Raw genomic sequence first — 14,465 nt, forward strand, 5'->3', positions numbered from 1 at the left:
CTTTTTACAAAGGGGTACGACACTCATTGATGGTGATGTCTTGGAGTACCTTGTTGTTACTCTTCTGTTCCGGGCTTGTGGCTCTTTTTCTGTTATAGATTGTGGTTGCAGATTTCTGTCTGCCATGACATTTTTCACATGATTGTCTGCTTCCAGGGAGGATATCGCCTTCGCTTTGCAGGGTTGCTCCTCGGAGTGGTGCTCTGCTTTTTTCCTTTCATGACTCTCAGTGGCAGTGCCTGGCACTGTCACTAATGGTGCTGTTCCTCACCATTCGCTTTGACTGATTTTTTTCGCACACTATTCCCATACTCTCACAGTTTTGTTTGTGATGGCTCTGCGTTGTGGCGTGGATATGTTCTCCGAAGAAAACGGATGTCAGCACACCGGTGTGGGACTTATTTGACCTCGTTGACGTTGCGTACGCGGACAACATCAGGGCAGAGTCACGTGGTGCTGTACCCCGGCGGGCAGAGATGCTGTGGCAAATTTTTTCCGGATCCACTCTCACACCAGGAGATAATTCTATGTTAAGGAATCTGCAGCTAGAATCCTCTCTACCAGATGCATCGTTACCGAAGGTAAGTGACTTGTGCCTCTAGAAGGTAGGGGTAGCATAACCCTCCTCCCTTCTAGGAAAAAAGGCAATTTGATGCACAAATTTGAATAGAATTAGAAGACTAGATGTTCAAAAGAATAAATGCCTCAAGGCTCAAATAACTGCCACAGTCTCCAGGCTTTCAAAATTCCTAATCAATCAAAAAAAGCCAGGAAGAAATGGAGGAGGAAAGGTTGACACCATTAAACCCTGAAACAAGTGTAAAGCCTCAAGAGGCCGAATTTAGGTTAAATCAGAGATATCCTTAGGAGAGCAAAGTCAAGATAAAAACATCTGCTGAAATATGGAGACACTCTCCATTAGAAGAGGTTGGCTCTTGTCCATCCAAACCATCCCTTCCAGATAGTATCATATTACACCATGTTTTGATGAAGAGGGAAACTGATAAATATTAGTTATAGGAGGTAAATTGAAACCCTGCTTCCAACAAAAAAGCAGTTTTCATTGTTGTAATGTGTGATAAAAAATGGCAGAAAGGCCTCCAGAGAGCCAGTAACTACTATTGTGGAGAAGCAGTAAACAGCTTCCACACAGATCCCACCATTCATTAAGAATAATGTGCCGGTGTATCTCCAGCAATCACCACTGCTCATAGACATGGTTATAGTCCGTCCTCAAAGTATACCTCCAAACAAAGACAGCAACATGTTTGGTGCAGTGGCTTGAACAATAGAAATAGGGGCACCAACACAATGGAGAAAAGCCAACTCAAACACATTGCTAGGCAGGTAAGGCCGTCAGCAGAAGAAAGGAATAGAAGAGTTGATGTAATGTGTGGTGTTCTAAGCAGTGCATGGTTGTTTTGCAAATTAGTAGCTCAGTAACCTGTAATTGTTGAAATACAGCACACCCCTAACAATAAGTTACAAGTAAGTCACCTTGGAATATGAATATATATATATATATATATATATTGCTTCTCGAATAAACGAATGGCAGATTCAACCTACCTGTGTTGGCCCTTTTCTCTGCCGGCAACTCTTGTTGGATATATACATATATATATACATATGAGAAAAACAAAACTGGGGACCCAGTAAGACTTTTTTTTCTGATTTTTTTTATTTATTTATATTTTTATTGGCATTTCTCAAACAGACCAAAACAGTCCACACAGGAATACATGATTTCAACAATGCATAGAAAATGAAGTACAGACTTACATAGGCAACGTTCATTATGAAAGACATGCAACATGTTATCTAAGGTTGCGTCTAGCTCATAGATGAAGTAAGGTGCTACCTCTTTCAGAAGACACAATACGGGACTCCTTTATTTGAGATTCCTTCTATGTATCACTTCGCATGTAGTTCCGTCCTCAGTCAGGGGAGGGTGGGGGGGGGAGAGTCGTGTGCCTCTCCAGACTAGTGTACGATTCAGCCTCCCTCGAGTCGTCCTGTGGCTGTTGACGCTCGAGGAAGGAGGGCCAGAACTGTTTAGGGCTACTGCTGGGGGGGGTAACAGGTCACTTTATAGCTCTGTTTGGGTGCAGCAATATGCCATCTCGCTTGCCCACTGCAACAAGGTGGGGGCTTGGCCCCGCATCCAATGCAGTGCCACACATCTTTTAGACAGTAAAAATGCCTTGTCAACTAGTCTTCTGCGTGCCGGTCGTATATGTCTGGAGTAGCCTAATATTGCCAGTAACGGGTCCGGGGTCAGTGTCAGCTGTGTGGTGTCATTAACCTCTCTGTACACTTCCTACCAAAAAGCCTGTATCACAAGGCATGACCACGCCACGTGTAGAACATCTGCTGTCGTCATCCCGCATCTCTCACAATGAGCGTTCTTGCGCAGTTTGTATCCATGTAACCTTTCCGGAGTGTAGTAAGACCTGTTCAAATATTTAAAGTGTAGTAACATATGTCTCCCATTTAGAAAGATGAGTTTGGTACTTGAGTACCATTTCCACCAGATTTCTTCATCTAGGTCCATTTTTAGATCCGCCTGCCATGCTAGCCTTGGTTTGGCGTACTCTGCGTTTCTCTCCTCTAGGGCGATGGCATACAGTTTAGCTATCAGTCTGTCAGGTGTCTTAGCAGTAACCACGTTACTGAACGCAGTGACAGTCTGTGGTTCCTCCATCTATGCACCCAGGTGCGCCCTCAACGCATGTCTCACACTGTGATACTGGAAACGTCGCAGCAGGTGATCCTCATTTTCTCCTGCTACTATCTCTTCCCATGTACGTACAGCACCATCAACAAACAAATCTCCCATCTTGTGTATACTTAGTGCCTTTAGTGTTGTTCGCACTGCCCTATCGGAGTATGGAGTCAGCCATGAGCACCATTCGATCATAGCGGCTGGAGCATACATCAGACTACATGTCTGTACATCCATCAAGTGGTGCCAAGTGTGAGTCACCAAATTCAAGGAATCCAATATGCCCGTACGTCGGTCTCTAGGTTTCGTCAGTAGCGTTGGTAAGGGCGTGGGATCCGCCACCATTGTCTCAGTGCGGATATGGGGGATGCTCCCTGGACCATGTATCCATTGATATGCAGGTGCAGCTTGTGCTGCCCGATAATATAATTCTAAATCCGGGGCATTCAGTCCCCCTGAGGCGTATGGGCGCATAAGTATATTCCACGCAACCCTCGGTTGCTTTCCAGCCCACGCAAGACGGATCATTTGGGCACGCAACTGATTGAAGAAATCCGTAGATAAAACCATAGGAATGTTGCAAAACAAAAAAAGGAGTCGCGGTAACACCGCCATTTTCATGAGCGCAATTCGCCCCAATAATGACAGTGGCAATGTGATCCATCTGTTGATGTCATCCTCCATTTTAGAGACCGTAGTGCCATAGTTTTCTCGTAGTATCACTTCCGAGTCAGTGTGCAGCCGAATTCCCAGGTATCGTACTGCGTCGATAGTCCATTGTATAGGATATTCCGGCTCAAATTGTTTCCTAGCCGGGGTAAGGGGAAACATGAGCGACTTGCTCCAGGTAAGATGAATGCCCGACAGAGAGCTAAACAGTACGACCTCACGCAGTACCGTCGACAGGTGAGTCTCTGGGTCCCAGTAAGACTTATTTTGGATTATACCAGAGAATCCAAACAGATTGCCAAAATCTTAAGAAAAAATTGGAAATGACTACAACTTGATCCCACAGCTGGGAAAATTATGGGTAAACATCCTAATGTCACCTACCGCCGTGCACAAAACTTGATACATAGCCATCGCCCTAAAATTGGAAAGAAGTAAGGAACACAATGGCTGAAAACCAAAGGCTTTATCAAATGTCAAACGTGTAAAGTCTGTCAAATTGCCAATAATACAACCATGGTAACATTGCCGAATAACAAAAAATGGCTGATCAAAGAGTTGATTACATGTAAGAACCAGTATGTTGTATATATAATTGAATGCCCGTGCGCATTAAAATACATTGGCAGCACAAAATGTGAGTTAAAAAAAGAATACTCGAGCATGTACGAGCAACTGTAAACTGTGATAGGAGCAACGCAGTTGCAAATCATATGGAAGCGAATCATGGTGGTGATTGGAAAGTTTTGCGCTTTTATACTCTTGAAACGATCTCTACCAGTGAGAGAGGTGGAGATCGGGAAAAGAAATTGAGACAGAGAGAATCTCACCAAATCTTAAACTTTCGAACCTTTACTCCCTGGGGTCTCAATCAGAGTGAGGAATTGTATGTACATCTTTGAAGAACTTTAATTTTGTTTTGTGTTGGCGAGACTGCCCAGTTCATTTTATGAGGAATATGGAAAATAATTTTTCTTTTGGTGTGTATATATGGTGGTAGTAGTAACAAAAATTCTTCTTATCCCTTTCGGGTTTATTGGTTAGGTTGCTTTGGAAAAGGTCTTAAATCACAAAGTGTTAGTAATACGTTAAAAAGACCTTGCTTTGGCTATTAGACTAGAAAGATCGAAACATAACTAGAGAATGCCCACTGGAGGGCTTAAAATATAATAGGCACATGTGCAGAACAGCAGATGAATAGGGAATTACCTAAATAAACGATTAGTCTATCACCAATTTTGACCCACTAGAGGGTTGGAAAATATATAGCTAAGCGCGGTCTTCTTTATCGTGTCTTCATAAAAGATACTGAGGCACGATAAATAATACCATAATTACCGAAATTTGGATCTAAAAATAAACGTGACCTTAAAACACAACTAAAACAATCAAGAAAAATATACAATTTCAGAAATTATTTTAAATTGATATGAATTAAAATGTTCCAATTCAATAGCAATATTAGGATTTAACCTAAAGTGTGTTGATGACCTGCACTAATGCACATGTATTACCATTTTGACTACGGAGACCAGAATCCTCTGTCTGTTGACAATACTAGAATGACTTTACGAGTCACATGATGTAATGTGTAGTGTTTTTAATGGATGGTTTAAATCTGTTAGTTTGTAACCGTGAGCAAGTTATCAGGAGATAACTAAACACGTCGGTTCTTTGCTGACCTGGGAGTTGCTTTATTTATGAAATAAAGAAGAGTTGGGGAATATTTTAATTCCTGCGAGTGTGCGTTACTCATTATTTCTCCGTGGGAGGAAGTTTGTGTGGAGATATATAATATTTGTTGGGCTCGTGTGAATATTTCCGACCCCATGAAAACTATTTGACCATTGTTTAACTGTCTGAAGGGCCAGTTTAACTGTTTCAATAATATTTGCTCTTAATAAACCTGCTCACACTTCAGGTCCGCACCGAAACCATTTGCACACTAAATAGATGGATTTGAAACTCTGTATCAAATTACATTTAATGAAAGATATGGCAATTGAGGTTTACATACCACAGAAATGTGTGATACACATTGGGCTAAGGGATGAAAGAACATGGCCTGTTATCTGTATCTAGGCTACAGACACAAGTAAGAAATGGAGGCTTAGGTATTTCTAATTTAAAGAAATGTTTTGAATTTTTTATCCTTCAGTATACCTGTGGCATGATTATCCAGGACAATAGATTACCTCAGTGTTGGTAACAGGGACAAACAAGTTCGAAAAACTACCTTTGAAACTCTTTGGGTATAATAGATGAGGTCAAAAGTCATCATTGTCCTCAGTTCAAAGCTGATTAGAAAGATCTACATTTTTGGAGTGGATGCTTTTTGAGAAGAGGGAACTTCTGCCACTTTTTTTTTTTTTTTTTTTAAATTTTTGAAAACCTTTATTGCGCATGTTGCAGAAAGACAAATACGGGCCTACAACCATCCGGCCGGCCACAAGACTTTTGAGCGCAGGTGCCAACAATACGGTCCCCCAATGGTGTCAGGCGATATAGCAGCAATTAATAACATTTATTCTGAAAAGTCACGTCGCCAGGGGGAAGGAGAAGTAAAGGTTAATTTTTTAGTTTTTTCGGATTAAACAGAGATCAATGAAGGTGCAAAGGAGATCCGAGTCCGTACAATAGTCCCCACATGAGTAGGCAGCAATAATAATAGCAACAATTGCGTGAAGTACCCCATCAGAGTAGCAATACAATAGAAAAACAAAGCAGACGACAGGAACCAAGCTCGTGCCACTCCCAGCGCCACCCACTCCCAACCATCCTCTATCACAGACCCAGAAAGGAAAACAGTACAAGAAAGCGCAGAAAAGTGAGAAAAAAGGCCCATAGAAACTAAATAAGAGAAATAAAATCTACCCCCCCACCCTACACCAATGCGGAGGCTACGGCCTACCCCCCCCCCCCCCCCCCCCCGACAATGTGCCTGTCGCCCCATAAAGAACCCGAAATGTAGTAAGAGTAAAGGAAGAGAAGAAAAGAAAAAAGAAGAAAATAATAAAAATATACACTTTGAGATATAGAGAGTGAGACTAGACCATTCTAATCTGCGACTCCCAAAAACTACCAGGGAAGCGGGAGGAGGAGCCAATCCAAACAGTCCCAGCCCCTCAGTCAGGAACACTATCCCCACTCAATTTGCAACTACTAAGAATCAGGCATTAATACAAAAACAGTTAGGGGAAAATCAGTATATCGTGTGCGACTTAAACAAGTATGTACCACTCTCAATCCCGGTCCAACCAGCCAAGCAACCGACTGCGTAAATAGAACCTAGCCCTGACCCGACCTAGTACAGACCCCAGAACGAAGCACACAAAGAAGGCCCACCCCCACCCAGACAAAGGACCAACATGGCCGCATACTGAAGGAGAATAAAGCAGTCCCACAAAATGGCCACCGAACGTCACCAGTAAATCCTTCGTCCTGAGCAATCAAGTTCCATAGTCCATCAGGAAAATATGGGGTCTCCGGAGCGCAGACTGAAGGCAACAATAGGAAAACCACCGAGGGGGCCAGCTGTTGCGAGTCCCGGGCATGAGGCAGTAACATTGTTTCAGGCGGCAGAGTGTCAAGCACCGGAGACAAAGGAAACAAAGTATCGCAAACACACACACTGGTCGGCCGGTGGCAGGCATCCATAGAGACAGGGAAAGTCACGGCTTCTCCTCCAGTAAAGAGCGACACTGTACCCCTCGTAGGTTCAAATGGAGACAGTCCCAGGGTCGGCCGGCCCCCCGCAGTATGCTCCCTCCGTAGATCGGCCGCCATAGTGTCGAGGCAATCACTCAGCGCTCGAAAACCCACCCTCATTTCCGTCCTAAATTCGGTCAGGGCGGCCAGGATAGTTTTGTAAGAGAGCGGTGGTTGGGGCTTCCCGCAGTCACGGTCCCGGAGAGGAACGAGCAAACCGGCCCCCAGTTCTCTTCGGGCAGCATCACCGGCAAACAGGGACGGGTGCTCACCCCCATTCTCCGAGGCAGCAGACCCCATCCTGGTGGTCGAGGCACAGCGCAAGCTTCAATGCGAGTGTAGCGCGGTCCAACAGCAGCACAGGGCTCCAAGCACGTAAAATCAAGGAAGGTCGAGCCGTCAACCATGGGGACTGCGGGGCTACCGGCCGCACACCAGGCCGAGGGGGCAGGCATCAAACATCATCCCAACATGGCCGTGTGCTCCTTCTCTCTCTCCACCAGCCTCAGACAAAGACGCTCTGTTCGAAATGCATCTTGAGGGGTAATAGATCACAGGGCGCCGGTCGCGGCGTTCCTCAGCAGGCTGCACAACTAGGGGTCTGAGTCGGGAGGAGAGTGTCACCCTCACAGCATCGGCGAATCCCAGGCAGATCGGCCGCCTCTCAGCCTTCCAGACTCGGGGACGTGCGGTGGCATAGTCCCGGGGCCAGGGCTCGATGTCGTCACTCAGTTATCTCCGGCTGCCGGGCGAGCTGAGAGGCCCGGGAAAGTCGATACGAGTCAGCACAACGTGGCGCGCATTCCGCCACCAAAATTACAGGATAAGATGCAGGATAATCAGCGCGGAGGAAAGGTAGCTGCCGGAGCCGGGAGCCTACACGTCTTCACCAGTCGCCATCTTGGCTCCTCCCCCCTTCTGCCACCTTTTTAATAAATCTTTAGATTTTAATTTAAATAGAATTTTTGAATTTGTCTAAAGGCTTAGTACTTAAATGGCAAATACAAAGCCTATCAGATCTTTTGCAGCATTAAGCAGGGAGTTTCACAGAGTTTAGTCAGAAATAGGGAGATCTGATGAAATGTAAAGCAAATTGAACACAGTATGGGGCTTAAGACACAGTAATGTAGTGCGGCAGACCCTTTTAAAGCATAATTTAGGGGACAATGACTATGCATTAAGTGTGGATTCTATATGGGAAGTTAGGATCACCGTCACTGAAATATTTTTAGGATCAAATCTTTTTTTTATTGGTAATTAATGTGGATTTACTACTACACAGCAAGCCGCCTACAACCCGTGCTGAGCTCCAAAGTCAGGTATGTGGAAAAACTGAAGTGGCTGTACAACAGTATGCTATTGCAGTAGGATATTAAAAGTTACACAGCATGTCGCCTATAACCCCAAAGGGCCGACCGCTTAATTGGTGCGAGGTGAAGAGTAACTGTAAAGGATCAAAGGAGAATGTAGCGGTCTTCAGGCCCCACTGGCATCTCTGCCCGAAATTGGCAGCAATCCGTAGTGCTCCATAGAATGAAATACAGGCCAATTACGAACAGTGAACACGGGAAGACAAATAAAAACAAGACAAAACCCCACATACCCACCCCCATCCTTACCCCTTCCGACATGAAACCAGAACATCAGGCTATAAGTATCCAGGGCCGCGATTCGAACAAAAGTGCCAGTTGATTCATGTGTTCAGAAACTTTTCATGGGTTCATGGCAACTACCTCAAGAGTTGCAAGTAGACTGGGCATGCCAGTTCTCTAAAGTCTTTGGATTGGATGGAGAAAAATAGAGACCAGATTTTAGAGAAAGCTGACTGATCAGATCCCGTCGCCATTGACAGCTTCTCCATTCCCAAGAAAGACCATAACTGGAGGAGCCATTGATCCGGGATTTTATCTGTACCCAGTTTGTCGGCAGCAGCCTGTGTGGCCGTGTTCAGGGCCAGTGCTATCTGTGTCCCTCTGGTAGAGCGGATGGGTTATGTGAGTGTGTTAGGTAGCAACAAGAGGGTGTAGACTGTAGACGGGAAACTTTGGTATCTCGGTTTTAAAGGCACAGTTGATGTCGGCCAGTACCTCTTCCCAAAATCAAGGACATTTTGGGCAATGCAATAGGAAATGAATCTGCTTGTCTCAGTTACCGCAACCCTGCCAGCATCAGCCATTGCTCTGCGTTTTCCATTGCTATATACGTGCGGGGTGTAGTACCAGTACATGATCATTTTGTATGCAATTTCAGTGTGAACAGAGTTATGAGCTGTATGGTACGCCCTATATAATAGGCCCTCCCTTTCTTTGTTTGGGAGCGTACAGCCCAGTTTTGTTTCCCATTGAAGCAAAACTGGGCGTAGTGTTGCGGTGGTAGACTGCAGGAAGCTGTAGATCTTGGATATGAGCTTTTTATCGTCCGACATAAGGAATAGTCACCTCTCAAATGCCTCGGCTTATGTATTGGGGTGAGGCGTGACCGGCGCTGCCCGGACATAATGCTCCGGGTTTGGGTCCAAGTAGAGGTCCCCTGCATATAGATCAGCGTAATACGCCTGAAAATTCTCGGCTATGCTAATAGCGTCAGACCATTGGGCCCTCACGCGGCTGGATAGACTTGACCGCATGTGCTTGCTGTGCAATAGATTAGCTACCATCCTCTCCCCTTTGTTGGGCCCTGGGTAAAATTTATGCTTAAGGCGTAGCATTGCAAATTCTGCTCTGTCTTGGTCTAACTGTGCGAGCTGCCACCTCACCTTCTCCAGTTCGCGCCACACCTAAGGGGCTCTGGTGCGCTTTTGGATAGATTCCAATTCTAATATAGACTTCTTAAGTTCCTCCCATTTACCTTTCCGCAGTTTGTTGTCATGCACGGCCTTCGCTGTAAAGGCCCTGCATTCGACCACTTTTAGGGCCTCTAACAGAGGCTTTTAGGGCCTCCTACACAGAGTCAAGGGCAACCGTGACAATGTCACTGAGGGCTAGGTAGTTAACCAGTGTTTTCTTGAGGGTGGCTACTGTGTCTGGTGATTGTAGAAGTGTCTCCTGTAAACTCCAAGGTGGGGTCCGGGCGTGGGGAGCGGAGATGCGCAAGGTGAGTGTCATAGGGCCATGTTCAGATAACGTACGGGGCTCAAAGGTGGAGGTCGTTACTCGTTCCCATACTGAGGTTGGAAGCTAGGAAGTGGTCCAGACGTGCTTAAGTCTTGTGGCCTGCAGAGTAAAAGGTGAAGTTGCGTTTGTCGGGATGGAGCGAGCGCCAAACTTCGCTCAGCCTCTATTGAGCGAGCCAAGTCAGCCCTGCTGAGGGATAGGGAGCCAGTGTGTCCTGCTCTTACCCTCAGGAGACCCGGACCTCTGGTCGATGCCATGGTCCTTGCACACCTCCGACAGGCAACGCAACTGGAACAACTTGCCATCAAATTGAAACGGAAGGGGGAAGGGATGTCGCGAGGAGTAGGCAATTCCCTTCAAGCGTGAGTGATGACAGGCGGAACTCGCTTCTTTTCTGAAGAGTTGCTGCAAGGTCCTGGAACAGCTGTGGCGAATGACCGCGGAATTGTAATTTCTGCTCCTGTCTGGCCTTGAGTATTGCTTCCTTCTCTCTGAAGTTATTGACACAAACCAAGGCGTCGACTGGCAGACAAGGCGATGCCCGGGGCTGACCCACCTGGTGGCACTGACCTATCTTTGTTGGTCGGCGCTCCATCTCCCACGATAGTACTGGAGAGGGCCTAGACATATGCCTCAAGGTCCTTGCCCTCCGCGCGTGAAGGAACACCTCGGATGTAGATGTTGTTTGACCTGTTCTCCAAGTCCTCAGCATGGGCCTGCAAGTCCAGTTGCTGATCCTGGAGGGGAATTATTTCTTGTTGACTGGCTTGAATTTCTGTTTCCCTTGCCGTCGCACCCTCCTCCAGGGTCGCCACTCTCTCCCCTACTTTGTCGCTATCTTGATGCTCTTCTCCTAACTCCAAGGCCAGGTCCTTCTTTAATGTCTATAGGTTCTCTCGCAGTGTAGCGAAGAGAGATTCCAGAAACACATTCGTGACCAGTCCCTCGGCGCCTTCTCCCCCGCCAGGGAGCCTTGACTTGTTCGCCCCGGTCTTCTCCTGCTGGGCAACCGCCACCTCCTTCAGCAGCAGGTGGCGGACTGAACAGTCCTTCTTTGTTTTTGATGTGGCCATCTCTGTAATAGTATGGCATCAGGGAGCTGCTTGAAAGACCCGTAGACGGATCGTGGTGAGGGCAAGCAACAATTCCCGCTCTAGTGCACCCAGGCAGGCTGTACTGCTCTCCTGAACCATCACCCACCCACCCCCTCCAGCTTCAATGACCCAGTTTTTAAGAAAAGGAGGGGGGACTGCACTGAGTCGGGTTCTACACAGGCCTAAGCTGTGGTGCCCACATCGGATTCAGGTCTCTGCATATCCAACAAATTGGGAGGGGCAGCCGGGTGAGCGTGGGAAGCTGCACTTCTACCGGTGCCAATGCGATCTCTACAGGCCGACCAAACACGCCCGAGCCGCTCCAAGGCCTGGCCCCAGCAAGGCATACAAAAACAGGTCAGGCTGCTTCAACAGGTGAGTCTGATCTTCTCCAGTGGGGGCAGACGAGCCCCGCTCTCTTGCCTGCCTCAACCCGTTGCCGCCAGCTCCGGGTGCACAAACGCCAGACTGCACACCAGGCTTTTCAGAGCCTGCCATACCAGCTGGAGCTTTGTGTTCTCTTCAGTGGGGGTAGACAAGGCCCGACCCCACGTTCGCCTCCACCCACCGCCGCCGGCTTCAGGAGGCAAGGAAGCCCGCGTGGGATCGGCCCTAGATCCGTCGAATCCCCGTCCACAAATCGCTCGGTCCACGAGCTCCAGGGCAAATGACGCTCACCTAAGAGCCAGTCGCACCCCTGTGGCCTATAACTGGCCAGGGGATGCTATAGATGATGCTATAAACCAGGCAAGGACGGAGCTCTGTCAAAACCCGGCCTATCACGCCTCCAACTCGGCCACACCCCCCTGAAATACTTTTAGACTATAAACTGGATTGAAGTGATGAGTTAGATAAAGAAGTTAATGGATTTTCCTGAGACAACTACAAAAATGAAAAACTACAGCAGATAGATTCAGATATTTGTGGGTAGCTCATCAAGGACATGAAGGACTATAAGCATGCGTCAGTTGAATTTCATAAGACTTCAGATTTCTGGAAGGTTTATTGGTAAGAAGTAGTCTGATTGTGTTATGTTATTTCCACTTATACCGCGCTCAGATACTGCAAGAGTGCTCAGGCGCGAACCTTGAGAGGAAGTACATAGCCAACATAGTTAAAGAGAAGTGTTTTGAATCTTTTTTTTTTTAAAGGGCGAGGTCCTGGGTCCTACGTAGGGCAGGCAGAAGCGCATTCCGGGCCAAAAACGGCCTTCGCAGTATGTGAACAGCCCCCCATCCTTTGTAACCGAAACCGGGGAACCGTGGAAAAAAGTTGGTACGTGGAGTAGTTTTGATGGAACATAAACGGAAAAGCGGTTTTGGAGATAGATTAGATCTAAGGTGTTGAGCGTGTGGTGAGCTATAGCAAGGGTTTTGAATTTCACCCGCTCAGCAACAGGCAGCCAGTGTAGTGCTCTTACATGTTGTCTCACGCTATTTTTTGCGGGAATGTCAAGAAGGAGCCTGGCAGCTGCCTTCTGGACTACCTGCAACCTGTTCAACAGATAGCCTGGAATGCCAGCATAGAGCGGGTTAGCATAATCCGAGTTAGAATAAGGGCACGGGTTACTATTTCCCTTGTCGCCCCTAAGCAGGAGGGGGAAAAAAGCCCAAAACACGTCCCGGCCAGCTTCTTAATCTGAGTTGAGAAGGTAAGGTTCTCCTCGTTCCAAATCCACCGATTTTTTTTTTTTTTTTTTTTTTTTTTTTACGGGGTGGCCAGCCGATACTGGTGAGTCTGAGCCAGGCAGCCAGAGTGTTTCTCTAAAATTGGAGGGAAACTTCCAGAAGAGAAGAATTTCGGATTTTTCTTCGTTGCACTTGAGTTGTACAGAAGACAACCAATGAAAAACTGAAGTAAAGCATTTTTGGTCAGCGTCAACAGAATTCTTATTTTTTTCTCCAAGTGAACAGAAGCTACGTGTCATCATCGTAGGCAATGATTTTTGCACCTAGATCCTCTGTCAGTTGTACTAAGGGAGTTACATAAATATTAAACAGGAGAGGGCAAAGGGAGGATCCCTATGGGACCCCCGTTGTTACTTTCTGGGGCGAGGAAGAGGCTTGAGGAATCCAGACCTGTTGCATGCGGTCCTCCAGAAAAGATTTAAGCCTGCCCCAAGGCCCCCCATAATGCCTATTTCAGCCAGTCTGGTCAACAACAGTGAGTGGGGAACCGTATAAAATGCAGCTGTGAGGTCAAGCGAAATCAAGGCTACCCTCCCACTGGCGACCAAGCATTCACGGATAGCCTCCGAGACTTCAACCAAGGCGAGTTCGGTATTAAGGTTATCCCTAAATCCTGACTGGGCCGGATCGAGCAGGCTGCACCCTCTATAAATTTTGTCAACTGTTTCGTCACTACTTTTTCACACACCTTGACCATGGTTGGCAAGAGGGAAATAGGGCGATAGCTCCCACGGTACATAGGATCAGGAGAGGGCTTTTTCAAGAGGGGCAGGATCTTAGCTTGCTTTCAGGTCAGCAGGACCTACGCCTCCTGGAGAGACATGTTAATAAGCCTTTTGACTTCAGGGTTGATAGTTTCCGCGACGGCGGCCAAACGTCTAGCAGCACATGGATCTGATGGTGAGCCAGACTTTAGGCTTTTAAGAATTCTAAGGGAGCTAGATAGATCAATAGGGACGAAAGCGGCTAGGGCTTGAGGGGGAGTCGGGCGATTATAGGGACAATGTGCATATGTGATATGCACATATGACATCATTCCTTGTGTTGAAAAAAGAGTGATGTCCACGAAGCTGACCTTCAGCAAATAGAAAAGTGTGGGGCAGCACAAATAGATTTGTGTATAGCAGAGTTAGTAAAGGGGATACCCTGCAAAGAGTTATATAATCAGGAAGTCCTTATTTGACGAAATATGTGAATGGTTCTTTGAATGTTTTGGTTGATTACAATGTAGTATTGGTTAATTGGTACATTTACCATTAAAGCCTAGATCCTCGTGTTATGTACTCATATGCACAGGAACAAGAGCATTATGCCACCACTGACCTTAAGTGGCCCAGATTAGGACGTATTTTTACATTGTGGTCTGATTGTATAAATTCATTGTAGTTTTTATAATGTTTTTAAGACTATATTTATGCATGAGTAAAAATATGTACACCATGAATTTTCTCATTTTAAGATTTTTATT

The 14,465-nt window shown here is 46.5% G+C and overlaps 1 protein-coding gene across 5 annotated transcripts in view; it reads left to right on the forward strand.

Annotated features, from left to right (window-relative positions):
• Positions 1–14,465, forward strand: part of CHD9 (chromodomain helicase DNA binding protein 9) — a 2,197,083-nt gene that overhangs the window by 836,409 nt on the left and 1,346,209 nt on the right. The gene's annotated exons all lie outside the window — the stretch shown is intronic.

This window comes from Lissotriton vulgaris, chromosome 12, assembly GCF_964263255.1.
Source record: "Lissotriton vulgaris chromosome 12, aLisVul1.2, whole genome shotgun sequence".
Lineage (NCBI taxonomy): Eukaryota > Metazoa > Chordata > Amphibia > Caudata > Salamandridae > Lissotriton > Lissotriton vulgaris.